This window comes from Aulonocara sp. 'chitande type north' Nkhata Bay, linkage group LG13 (assembly GCF_057382095.1).
Source record: "Aulonocara sp. 'chitande type north' Nkhata Bay isolate Kocher_YH1m ecotype deep benthic linkage group LG13, A_spYH_male_GT1.1, whole genome shotgun sequence".
Taxonomy (NCBI): domain Eukaryota; kingdom Metazoa; phylum Chordata; class Actinopteri; order Cichliformes; family Cichlidae; genus Aulonocara; species Aulonocara sp. 'chitande type north' Nkhata Bay.
Genome location: NC_141356.1, coordinates 17,483,387 through 17,496,358, shown reverse-complemented (window position 1 = coordinate 17,496,358; position 12,972 = coordinate 17,483,387). Strand labels below are relative to the sequence as shown.

The following is a 12,972-nucleotide window of genomic DNA, read 5'->3' as shown; positions in this document are numbered from 1 at the left end:
TTATCAAAGCCAATACGAAAACAAGGAGTTTGTGTGTGTATGAGAGAGAGAGTGGGTTTGTCAAAGATCACATTCAGAGTTTCAAGTTGCTGAACCATAAAGTGAGAAAGAGCTAACTTTCAGCCTACAGCAGTATCTGCACTGTGATGGAAAACAGCCAACATTCAATTAGTCCTAATCGTTTAAAGTTTGCCTCAATGCACTTCTTAAAGTAATAACATAGAAATGAACTTACACGGTATGGCAAAAATAATTTTATTTCAGAAATCTACTTTTTGCCCATTTGAGTCTGTTGCATTGGGTCGAGAAGTCTTTTTAGTAGAATATTTCTCTGTAAAAATAACATCAATAATAACAAGAGAGTACTGATTTCTGAGTTTAATCTTTTAGCTTTAGATCATGACTGAAATAAACAAAAGTTTTAAAGCTTTTCAGTCTTTATGACTGACTATGGTCTGTCATAAAGTTAAAGTTGTTTGTCAAAAAAAAAAAAAAAATTCTGGGCTGCTATATGTTTTTGTTTTTTAAGGCAGTTCATGCTGGTTTCTATCCACCGGGCAGACCGTGAGATTTAAATGGTTTGTATATTCTCTGTAGAATCTCTGCTTCTCCAGCAGTGACAAGACACATTTTCAGTGATAGTGGTGTAAAGTTCCCTGCTGCATAGTTTGATGGGATATTTGCATGTGCTTAGTAATTTATTACACTGTGTGCTTTTTATGAATGTGCATGTTATTACACTGTGGTTGATGGTGGCAGTTAAAGAGTAGGGAAAGTGTCAGTGTTAAGATGGAGAGGGGATGAATAATGACCTCTGTAAAAATTTGAATTATGGTTTGATACAACACTGGTTTAACTTCCTCTTTATTTTTACACAAGGTCATGTCAGTATTATTTTAAATATATTGCAGTCCTAGAAATGTAACACTGTGGTCCTGATGGAGATTAAAAAAAATATATATATATACATGCTGCATTTATTACGATCATGTTAACAAGTGTCCAGGGTCCATATTATCTTGCTTCTGCATCACACATTGTGCATCAAATTTTATTATTTTTATACTTATTATTATTAGCAATCGTAGTTTTTCAGTTATTACCATGGTACAAGTCTGTTGCAAAGAAAAAGAGTACACGAGCAAAATAGCATTTAACTGTTTCAACAAATGAACACTAATTATTCATTTAATTAAGTATTGTCAGCTCATTTCAAATAACACAGCAGTCATTAATCTTTTACACTTACTGTCAGGTTTGTTCCTGATAGAATGACTTAACTTGAACTCCCTGCCTCATTCTGCCTCCTCTCCTGTTCTCACCTGTCCTCACTTTATGAAAAGATGTTTTGCTAATTGCATCAGTAGTGTGGAAACTTGTGAATGTACCTGGTACTTTTAACCAATAGGTGAAAGAATACTGAACTCCTGCTTTGTGATTATCACAAAGCCATTGTTATTTTATTAAATTATCTGTACATTTTTTAAATTATTTATTTATGTATGGGGTCGGCAGAGTGAAAGAAATGTTAGAAACAATAATGTCTTTTGTCTGGGGCAGAAGGGGTTATACGCTGTTACTTTCACTTCACTTGCTGTATAGCTTTTTGATATGTAATGTGTAGCTGCTCTGTGTAGCTTTGGTTTTGATTGAAAATTAAATTCTTTTGAGATTTAGGATAATTAAGGCAGGATAAAGCTTAAAATTGTTATATGGAGCATTTTTTGAGTATTTGAATTCTTTCTACTTAAAATCAGTTAATAGTTGACAAAAAAGCTGGTTTAATAAGCCCAGTTTTAGTGATGCCAACAAAAATGTTATAGTTGTACAAAGTTTGTCTTTGTTGGGACAATACAAAAATAAATTTTCAAAGTAATAAACATGTATTCACGTACCAAAGAATAAAACTTTAACTTTCTTAATCTAATATGTTACTGTGAGTATTTTACTACTTACTACTTACTGTACTTTTCTTAAAAGATGCTTTTAACAGCTGCTTTCTCTTTGTCTCAGCTGGCAAGTTTTTTTTAAACTATGAGTATGCAAATGTCACATTCCAGCTAAAATCAGCAGTTATCTACCCTCTTTTATATAGTTTACCACAAGTCAATCGAGGGATTTTATAGAGTATATACAGACTTTCCATACATGAAATGTCTTTTTGATCTAATAGATTTTGGCATATTGCGTATTATATTGTTTTTTTTATTTTTTTTATTTTTTATGAAATTCGCTCAGAGAAAAGAAAGTTTACCTCTGGTTTCTTTAATGAATATCAAATGTTTTCCTCTTAAAAACCTCCAAAATAGTTTAAAGACATGTTCAGATTGCCATAACACCAATATGGTGACAAGGGCATTCCCTTTACCATACTTCCCTTGCTTTGTTCAATAATGGAAGTCAGTGGAGAAACAGTCAGCCATATGGTCTTTGTAGGTCAAATGCTTAAGACTAGGGATTAGTGTGTGCGTGTGAGTTGTGTGTGTGTGAGGTAGCTATAGCTAACTAAGTGACTCAGTGATGTCATGTACTTGTGTTTTCACATGGGAACCTGATAGCTCTGAACAATCCAAGGCAAGCAATTTTTGGCTCAAGCATACTTGACATAACAGAGAGATAATTGTAGACTTTGTGTCCACGGACCCTCCAGAGATCCGGAGGATCAAACCCCCTAGGATTTCAGACACTTTGATGATGTGTTAATGCCTGGACAAACATTTACCGCCTCAGAGATCACAGACGGAATGATGTAAATGTAGCACAGTTCAAGCTAACTGCCCCCTGATATCATGCGATGATGTAAAGTTGAGATTTTTGACATATTTTGTCCTAACTGTTGCCAGGGTGTTGAACAAAAAATGCGTTCATTTCATACTCTACTTTTACACCTTTGACCTACAGCATCACTATTATAGATGACATAATGAATGATTTTATTTTGTTTAATATAGTAATGGGAACTCCATGTAGTGACTGATCCTGATGAGGTCAAGTAGAACTCACTCGTTATCATTAACGTCTGGATGACTGAGTCGATGATTTTCTGGATAGGAGTTGACACTAATTTAACTGTAATAGCAGATAATACCGGCTATGCTAGAGCCTTAGATTTACTTAACTTTTATTTATTGGTTTAAAACGAAGTGGGAGAACACATGCTATTTTTCTGTAGTTGCATATATTGCTGGCTGGTTTCATTGAGGGATGAAAAGTTCTGCTCTGCTAAAACCAGCTACATTCAAATTTGTACCTTCAGATTAACTAGGAATTTAAAACCCAAGTCTTTTCCAAATTTAGTCAGTAATAGTAGATCACAGTGAACAACGGTAGTTGTATTTATGGGGAAATATATCTTTAAAGTATTTGTTTCTTTTTTTATAAAGCATTCACTTTTTTTCATGCTTCCTGTGCAGAGAAGAAATCTCAGTAGCTTCATATTGTTTTGCACACTGTGAATGTTCTGCTCTTAATTACAATGAAAACCACCAAACAGGTTTTAGAGTCTATTCAGTAAACTTTTATTGTCGATAATTATGACAAAGAATGCCTACCGTCTTAATGTTTCTAGCCTTTGAGAGAGGAAAAGGTGTTGGCTCAGTTTTTTACAAGAAGTATGTTTTAAGAGGCCAGTTGCCTCGAAGCGAAGCTTGAATACCTTCTTGGTCATAAAACCTCTCTGAAATTTGGTAGACTGAAAGAAGTGCAATTTTAAAGCTCTGTTTAAAACTTAACAGTTATCTCACTTGACACCTGGCATTAATGACAAGCTTTGGCAAGTAACTTTTGCTTTACGACTTTGCATACACACAATCATCAGTATTCAGTTACTGTGGCTACCGTGCGTATTATCGTCATTGTAGACACCGAGTGTGTTTCGTATCTTCTGGGGTGAATATCCTCTCAATTTATTTGACCCCCTTTAATGACCAGGAAACTATATTGACTCCAGGTCCAATATACAGGCAGTCTATCTTGGCACCAGTAAAGGCAGTTTTACTTTATTCTAACGACTTCAAAATACTCTCAACATACGTCTTGATGCATTCTCAATCATCCAGGAAAGGAAATCTCCAAAAGTTGATCCTGTTCATCTGGATGTAGTGTTTTGTGGGAGAAACTTGTGTTTTGAACTTGTCAAGGCTCTAACAATGAATTAAAATAATTTCCAGACTAAGCTGCTTGATATACAGCAGCTCAGCAGTCACACATGCCAAAACTCATTAGCACAGTGGAACGATGGAGGAAATAAGTTGAATCTTTTTATAAAGTTACTTTTCATGCAGAAAGACAGCTCTGTGACTGAACTTGCTCATTTTAATTACTGCTTTGTTTATAATTATCATTACCCATAGGCTAATGCATATTGACTTATGCTATGGCAATGTATGTTGAGAGTCTCCAAAAGTTGATTCTGTTCATCTGGACGTAGCGTTTTGTGGGAGAAACGTTTCGTCACTCATTCAAGTGACTTCTTCAGTCTCAGCTGACTGCAAGTTTCCCCAATCTTATAAACAGTACATTTGCATAATGACTGAAACCAGCCTGCTGAAGGAACAATGGGCTGGGAGGTCAGTTCTTTAGTCTTAATTATGCAAATTCTCATGACCATTGATCATCAACCACTGACCAAAACCCACTGATCAATGGCCATGAGTACCATTCACAGAGAGTTGGGGAATGCCTGCAAACACAGCATTGTAAGATGGCGAAAGATGTACCACAGGCTGTACCCAGGGGAGTCTACACCAAGTCTGTATGGTTTACCGAAAATACATAAACAGGGTGCACGTTTAGGACCGATTGTCTACATCTCCAAGTTTCTGGCTTTGATCCTCAACCTGCTAGTGGGTAGCTCTGAACACCACATCCACAACACCCTGGATTTTGTTGAGAAGAGACAAGATAAGATAAGATAAGACTTTATTGATCCCACAGCGGGGAAATTTTTGCGTCACCTCAGCTCAGGTACAGATATATGAAGGAAATACAAAAATACAATTAAGTACAATCAATGAAAAAAAGTAAGATAATACACTATATACAATGGTAGCATACACAGTATGTGATTATGGATATAGTTGTAAATATGGAAGAAGGTGAGAGATATCATTATGGAGGCAGATGAAACCATGGTCTCGTACGACGTTACATCTCTCTTCACTTGCAATCCAGTCACAGAAGCGTTGGAGGTAGTCCGTAAGAGATTACAGGATGACACCAACCTCAGCAACAGGACCACTCTCAGCATCGACCAAGTGTGTTTGCTTTTGGAACTGTCTTCATTCCACCTACTTCACATACAAGGGTCAGTTCTACAGGCAGAAACATGGGTGTGCCATGGGCTCACCAGTTTCACCCATCGTGGCCAATTTGTACATGGAAAGAAGTGGAAAAGAGGGCTTTGCTATCCTACCCTGGAACACCACCAAGCCATTGGTTCAGATATGTGGATGACACCTGGGTGAAAATCAAATCTCAGGATGTACCACAATTCACGGATCACATTAATTTGGTGGACCAACACCAGGGAGGATATGAAAGTGGCAGGTTAGCCTTCTTGGACTGACAGGCTGGTTTCAGTCATTATGCAAATGTACTGTTTATAAGATTGGGGAAACTTGCAGTCAGCTGAGACTGAAGAAGTCACTTGGATGAGTAACGAAACGTTTCTCCCACAAAACGCTACGTCCAGATGAACAGAATCAACTTTTGGAGACTCTCAACATACATTGCCATAGCATAAGTCAATATGCATTAGCCTATGGGTAATGATAATTATAAACAAAGCAGTAATTAAAATGAGCAAGTTCAGTCACAGAGCTGTCTTTCTGCATGAAAAGTAACTTTATAAAAAGATTCAACTTATTTCCTCCATCGTTCCACTGTGCTAATGAGTTTTGGCATGTGTGACTGCTATGCTGCATGATCTATAGTGATGCACTGTAGACAAGTTCAAAACACAAGCAACAATGCCACTAATAGTGTTATAAATAGAAGACACAATATCATTTTAATTAATAGACTCTGTAGCACAGTAGTGCAGGTGGTGCAGGTGATGTACAAGCATTGGCACCAGTAAAACCTCTACCTTCATAGATTTTCCAATTTTGAATTTAGGAATATTTGTTTTATGGTTTTGTTCTCATGTCTACAAAGCAGTCCATGGGTTGGTGTATTGTCCTGCATGTCCTTTTTCACCTGCAAGTATCCTTAAAAATCTGTCATCTTATCACTTTACAATATTCCAGATCATCACTCCACCAAATTCTTGTTGTTGTTGAAATCTGGTTGAAAATAGTGACCATGTAAGTCACTAAAACTCCATCCATTCGGACACATCCAGCGTAGGAGTGTATATCCATATGTGTCAAAAACACTTATATGGATGCAGTCCTTGGGATTACAGTGATATTAACAGTTCCACATTTTCGTTCTTTATCTGTTTTGTGGACTTAAATGTGTATCTAGAATCCAGTTTAAGTCCAATTAATTTATAAAAAAACATATTTTTATAAAAACAAGCAAATTGTAGTTAATTAAATATATAAAAGTTTGCTTAATCACTATATAAATGGTATAGTTTGTAGCATTTACTGTATGGTAATATATAGTAATATTAGGTTTTAAAGATGGTGAATAGTTGCAGTTAAAATAGTAGTATTGTACATTATATTACACTGTGTGATGATGTGTGTGGGTGTGATAGTAGTCAGTTTAATTGATATACTCTTTACTCCTATCTTACTGTAAGATGTGAATATGTGCTATTATTATTTATTAAAGCAGGCAAATCACGTCTGGCTCATGTTATCTGTCCGTGTAGGAGTTCAGGCTGTTCACTCTGATTTATGGCTGTGGGGTCTAACTATGTATATTTACAGTCTCATGACCTGAAAATGACACCCGCTGGGCTGAACAAGTAGGGGAGGAAAGGGCTTTGGAGGGTCACAGACCGTAGTGCACACAAATATATACAGACACACATTATGTGTTTTTATCCAATATGGTCACATAGGGGCATGCCTGCACTTTTTGGATCCCGTGTCTGCAGCACAGATTATTTATTTTAAAGTGTAGTTAACCTTTTGTTGCATTCTGACTAAAATCAAATGTTAATAATTCTATATGCTTTGACATGCATGTAAAGTGAATGTATTTAGTGGTCAAGTTAGACAAAAAATTCAGTGCAATGGCTGTTGCTAATTAAAGCAACAAATAGGAGTGATCCTGGGAAAAGTGGCAACTAAGAAATGCAAATTACCGCACGTCAACACATCAACAGAATGACTCCTGGAGTCAGACTAGTGCAGATTGAGTGAAGTGGAGGGTAAGAAATTGCAGAGCGTTAAATAAGGTGACAGCTGCATGTTTACAGAACCCAAAGCCCAGGGGTGTGGGTGGCGAGGATTGACACTTCAGCTTCAGATTGTCACGGGCCCATTTCCAAAGAGGCAAATGGTCCTTGGCAATAAGTGAAGTTCACATGGGTTGGATTAAACTGCTGATGATAGTTTGTACCTTTGCAGTGTGGTGATAAAAAGGTTGTGGCCATGTGTTTGTGTGATTTGCATGTCTTTGTCAAGCTCTACTTGACAAAATAAATGCCTTCAATTTCTTTCTTTTTTACATTTCATTTCTGCATTGTCAGAGCATTCTGTTGATAAATGTCTTTCTTTTACCTATAAATTTGCTCTTTCTGCTTCTTTCTCAACTACCTTTCCTGTGCCTCTCATCTGAGTCCATGTTTTTTTTGGAAAGTGCTGGTCTTTAAGCATTCTCCCTCAGAGTAATATTAGAAGAATGCTGTCAATCTCCTGCATATGGTTTAGTTATGCAGCTCCAGCTCCATATAACAATCACAAAGTAATGAAGACTTAAAGTACACCGAACCAACTAGCCTGACTCTGTTCTAGTTGTTCAAAAGCATGGCAGTCCAACACCTCTGAAGTTCACTAATTTAAGCCTCATACCTTATTTGTTTAGCCACAACACAGTCTTTAATTTACTGTCCAAGCACCAACTCTAACATTACGCTCTTTGACTATTTTTGGCAACCCACCCTGTATCCCGATTTGCAGTCTCAAAATGTGTTTTGTTCTCTTCGGTAAATGTACAGGACATGTGAGATTTGTCTTAATTAGTCATGACTCTCGCTCCAAGAATTTAAACTGAAGTATCAGAACTATTTATTTAACTCTACTCTTGTTTTCCTCTCTTGCCCTTTTTTGTGTTTGGAGATTCACAGATTCTGATTGGTTGTTCCAGGAGGAATAAACGATGTGAAGCTGGGCTCAGAGAAGGGGTCGCTGTGTTTTATGAGCCATTAAAGTTTTATTCATCCCTGTACCGAGGCAGCCTTCGGCCATGGGGTCACCATGCTTTAAATAAACTCCCATCATTCCTCTCCCCCCACCTCCCCAATATCTGCCTTCCCACCCCCTGCTCCCCCAACCCTTTCACCCACAGACTTAATGGACTGTTTATTGTTTGATGTTCAAGTCCGACTTCATCATTTTTTCCCTCTCTCGTGCTCTTTCTCTGTTTTCCGCTCTCCACTAGTGTTTAGCGGTATGGAGGTTTGACTGATGCGGTTTGTCCGTGTATTTGTGTTATATGTGTGGTTCATTTTGCGTGTGAGTGCGAGTCCTTGCATGCATGGGCTCTGCATACATGCAGAATGTCTATAAATTCCTTTGGTGTGCCATGGTTTCCTCTTCATAACATCTTCCCTCCACTCGTCTGTTTCATGAGTGGATGCAAGCTTTTACGGCGTATGACTGAATGTTTAGTTTTTAAAAACAAGGAAAGGAAAGCACATCAGTGAACCACACTGTTGCACTAGTGATGTGCAATGTCTTCATTACTTGATCGTGAGCATGGCTACCAATAACCATTTTGAAGCAAAGGTAAATTAATCCATGCTTTACATTTTTAACATATATAATACTTGAGAAAAAGTTTGCTAGAAATCTGTATACATTCTGAAGTTGCACCCTCATAAATGTGGTTGGAGCTTACATGGATAGGAAAGGAAAAAAGTACTGAAACAATAAGTAGATGTACTCAGAAGTACACATTGTTTAAACTTGTGTGACCACTCTATTGATGCATTTTTGGTGTCAAAGCCCAGGTGTCCTGGGGTGGGGGGGGGGATGCATAGTTGTCTGGTGAGGAAATTAAAATTAAACATTCCTGCAAGATTCCTATTTAATGTGTGCACTGGATTTCTGCTTACCTCACGCTCATTTAAAAAATTGTCACTGCTATAATTTCCTACAGTTGTAAAATCTGTCCTCGTGGAGTTATAAACCAGAGTGCAGTGTTTTGGCATCCAATAAGCAACTTCTCTATTAGTCAAAGTGGACATCTTGGATCTCACCTGCAGTGATATACCCCACTCCTCCAGCTCCTTCCTGTTGTTTAGTCTTTTAAAAAAAAAGGAACAAATCTAAATGCTCATCTTTTCATGGGCTTTCTTCACCATATGCTTATCATTTTTACTTTAAAGATGCAGTAGTTCATCAACCTGGAGCTTGCAAAGCACTTTTTGGCCGAGGGGGACAGAGTGATAGAAGAGATATTTGTGAGGGGGGAGAGATGAAGAGTTTGCAGAGTTCCCTTACAAGCTGTGTTACAACTGACCCTATCCTCAACTTTGGCCCATGACCCTACCAGAGATCTGTCATGAGAGAGGGAGCTGCTTAACACAAAATGGAGCCTGGTGCAAGAGTCAGAAAGAGAGAGAGAAACACAGAGAGAGTGGGGAACAGAGAGAGAGAGACAGAGAGAGAGAGGGGGTGAGAGAGCATTAGTGCACACAGAGGACTCATTTATCCGCTCTCTCACTTGACTTCAGTTTTTTCTTCCTCTCCTTTGCTTTCTCTTTTGTTTTCACTCCACAGACACTGTTGCCCTTTCTCCCAATACATCCCGTCTTTTTTCCCTCTGCCCCCCTCCCCTTCCCTCCCAATCTTCTCACCCTCATCTGGTTGATTTTGGACAACAGCATGCCATCATCAGCAGCCACCACCACCACAGGTACGGATTCATGGCGGCAAGGACCAGCAGGATTCTGGGAGGGAATTTGTGAGATGAAGCTTTAATGAGAGCGAGGCCTCGTCAGCCTGGAAGAAATGTATGCTAATGATATGCACACACCAAAAGGACCCTGGGTAGGCAAGGCAAGTGCTGGCCGAGCTCCCGCTGAGCTCTGAGGAAGATGAGCAGCTCAGGTCAGAAGAATAGCAACAAAAACGCCTCCTCCTCCTTTTCTTCTTCCCTTTTCTTCAATCCGCATCCAAAAGGGCAGAGAAAAACTGGTTAACTTAAACCCTTAGAAATGAGGTTGTGTTGCCACATGATGCTGCTGTTGATGTATTTTAGTTTCTGGATTTCTCATTTTTTCCTTTTCTTCATCTTTGCAAGCACATTGACATTGTGGGTTGAATTAGCTGGAGATTAAACACATCTGTGGTTTACATCCAGACTTTCCAGAATTTTAACTGTCATAAATAATGACAGTTAAAAATGAAATTGTGCTCCAGAGAGATGCAATGTGTATCCTCTAATTGTGCTCAAAGTTGTCTTTAATAATAGAAAAATTGATATTAATTTGTTTTGATACGTCATTTAGAAATTTAAACTCACCACACCCCTAGTTAATAATGGTGTATGGGCAGTATTTAAATGAAATGACCTGTTTTCATTCAGGAATAAAGTGTATTTGTTATTAATTAAGGAAAGATGCTTGTTACTGGAAATAATGTTGCTAAATGCAATTTATATTTATTTCAGTGTTATCAAGTATGTTTCAGTTACTGATTCACATGCATTTTGTTTTTATTATATATTTTAGTGCCAAACTTTTAATTTATCCTGAAATTATGCTTGAATTAATAAATAAGCCATGTATTTTGTAGTAGCCTTTATTAAATAAATGAATATTTTGGAATGCAAGTAAATAATGTCTGATATTTCTGTTTATTTAATGATCAGATCTGTTTTCTGGGGAGACTTTTCAGTAACGTTATTTCCTTTTATCATAGATTTTATTTACAATTGTGCATTAATTTTTTTAAATTATTATTATGTTAACGGGAAAGTAAATAAAAAAAATCACTTCGTTTAAAGCGTCTTTTAGCGCTATATAAAATTATCTAATTCACTTGTTACCAAACTAAATGAACATTTAAGTGTTGATTTAAAAAAAAAACTATGCAGAATTCACATCAGCATTAACGTTACGGTGCAGTCCCTGCTCCCCTCTCCTCTTCTCTGTTTCTTTGCTCGGAGTATCGCTCCTGCAGGAATTACTGGCCTGTCTGATCTGATTGCCGCTTGAAAAAAAAAGGAAGGAAGAAAAGAAAAACGAATAAAGGACGAAGCGAGACATCAGCGCGACGATCTCGACGGCGTTAACTAGTGATCGTAAAAAGCGCCAGAGTCCAGCCGCATCAGAAATGGAAACCTCTTTTTCCACCGTCGCCTTCGGGGGTGAATAAACAAGAGGAAACGGGATGAGAAGTGGGGAAACATCCATTGAGTCTTGGGAAGAAAATGAGAGTGGCACCTGATGATGTCGACTTTGACACGTGTTAATTGCTGCTCAGCTCTCCTCGTCAGGGAGTCTCAAATTATTTTAGCGCTCCGGGCCACAGCGCCTTGTTTGCTTTGCTGAGGAAAGGAAGCAAGCTGGCCCAAACTTCAAATGGTAAGGCTCGAATCGCTTGGGTAGAATAATCTGATGCTATATATATATATATATATATATATATATATATATATATGGAAAACAAGAGAGCATGCATAGAGGGAAAAGGATATCTTAAAAAAAAATTAATAAAAATTTTAAAGAGAATTTGCAACTGTATTAAATAAAGCTGGAAATATACTTTATTGGTAGAAGTATACATTTTAAATTATCGAAACACAGTGATGTTTCACTTAATTTCACATCACTTATTTCTTAAATCAAATTGAGTTCATTAAAAATAAAATATAATGCCTCTGTTTGGGATTTGTTTGCTTGGTTGTCAATATGTAAGACGGGAAGATATTTTATTTGATGAATTAGATTTTCTTCTTTTCTCTCTGATAATCCAAGATTTACAGTGAAATATTGCCTCTATTGCTAAATCAATAATAAAGTCAATGCTATTCTCAGATAAAATGGCTTCATCGATAGGAAAATCAGACAAAACTGCTTCACTGCACTTCTGGCTACATTTAAACATGTAAGTAAATAAATAAATCTGACTTGCACCTAATAAAATGTATTCAAAATCTCAAATCCCTTTTCCTCATGTGATTATATTTACATCTGTCTGCAGCTTTGATTTCAGTTTCCTGCTGTATCCTCAGCTTTTACCAACAACGCTCCTCTCAACCAGCATACTCAAATACACACTTTTACTTCAGTGCCTGAGAGCACCAATACTCATTTTCTCTACTTCACACTTCTTACCTGTTGACATGTATTTATAAGGCCTTGCATGGTGAATTATAAAGCCTTTGTTATTGCCTGGCTTGGGGTTGGCCACTTGTTTATGACACCAGTAATGGTGGTAATTGTTATTGTTGAGATTACCTGTCAAGAGGACCTGGACAGTGAGCTTGGAGAAAGCGTTGCTCTCTTGACAAGGGGTGACAGGGGTGTGGGGAAGAGGATGTGGGGGGATTGGGGGTTGGAGGCGAGGCTGGGATGCCCTGATGACTTCTCCGCTGATAATCAGCCACCGTGGCCTGTGGGATAATTCAGCTGTCAGTGCCACCTAACAGGGCCCAGCATCAGCCGGCCGACCCCAGCTGGCGTCATTCATTTGGACTGAAGATGGGGATGAAGGCCTGAGGAGGGGTGAAGGGATGCAGGAGCAGAGAAATAAGGACAGCGTCTACATATCTGATTGCCAGAGTTGGCCTTTGAATGCAGTAATTTAATTATCATCAAACATTTTTTATAGTTTTTGAAAAAAA

General features: G+C 37.8%; 2 long non-coding RNA genes across 2 annotated transcripts in view; both read left to right on the top strand.

The window, feature by feature from the left end:
* The window catches only part of LOC147315918 (uncharacterized), a 62,950-nt gene extending 51,986 nt beyond the window's left edge, over positions 1-10,964 (top strand). Inside the window, exon 3 of the long non-coding RNA XR_015124327.1 lies at positions 9,903-10,964. This is a non-coding gene — a long non-coding RNA (uncharacterized LOC147315918). The remainder of the gene's footprint in view (positions 1-9,902) is intronic.
* A 142-nt stretch (positions 10,965-11,106) lies between these two features.
* LOC147315917 (uncharacterized) lies at positions 11,107-12,619 on the top strand. The gene is made up of 3 exons (XR_015124326.1): positions 11,107-11,710; positions 12,164-12,233; positions 12,330-12,619. It is a non-coding gene; the product is annotated as an uncharacterized LOC147315917 (long non-coding RNA).
* Positions 12,620-12,972: the final 353 nt, after the last annotated feature.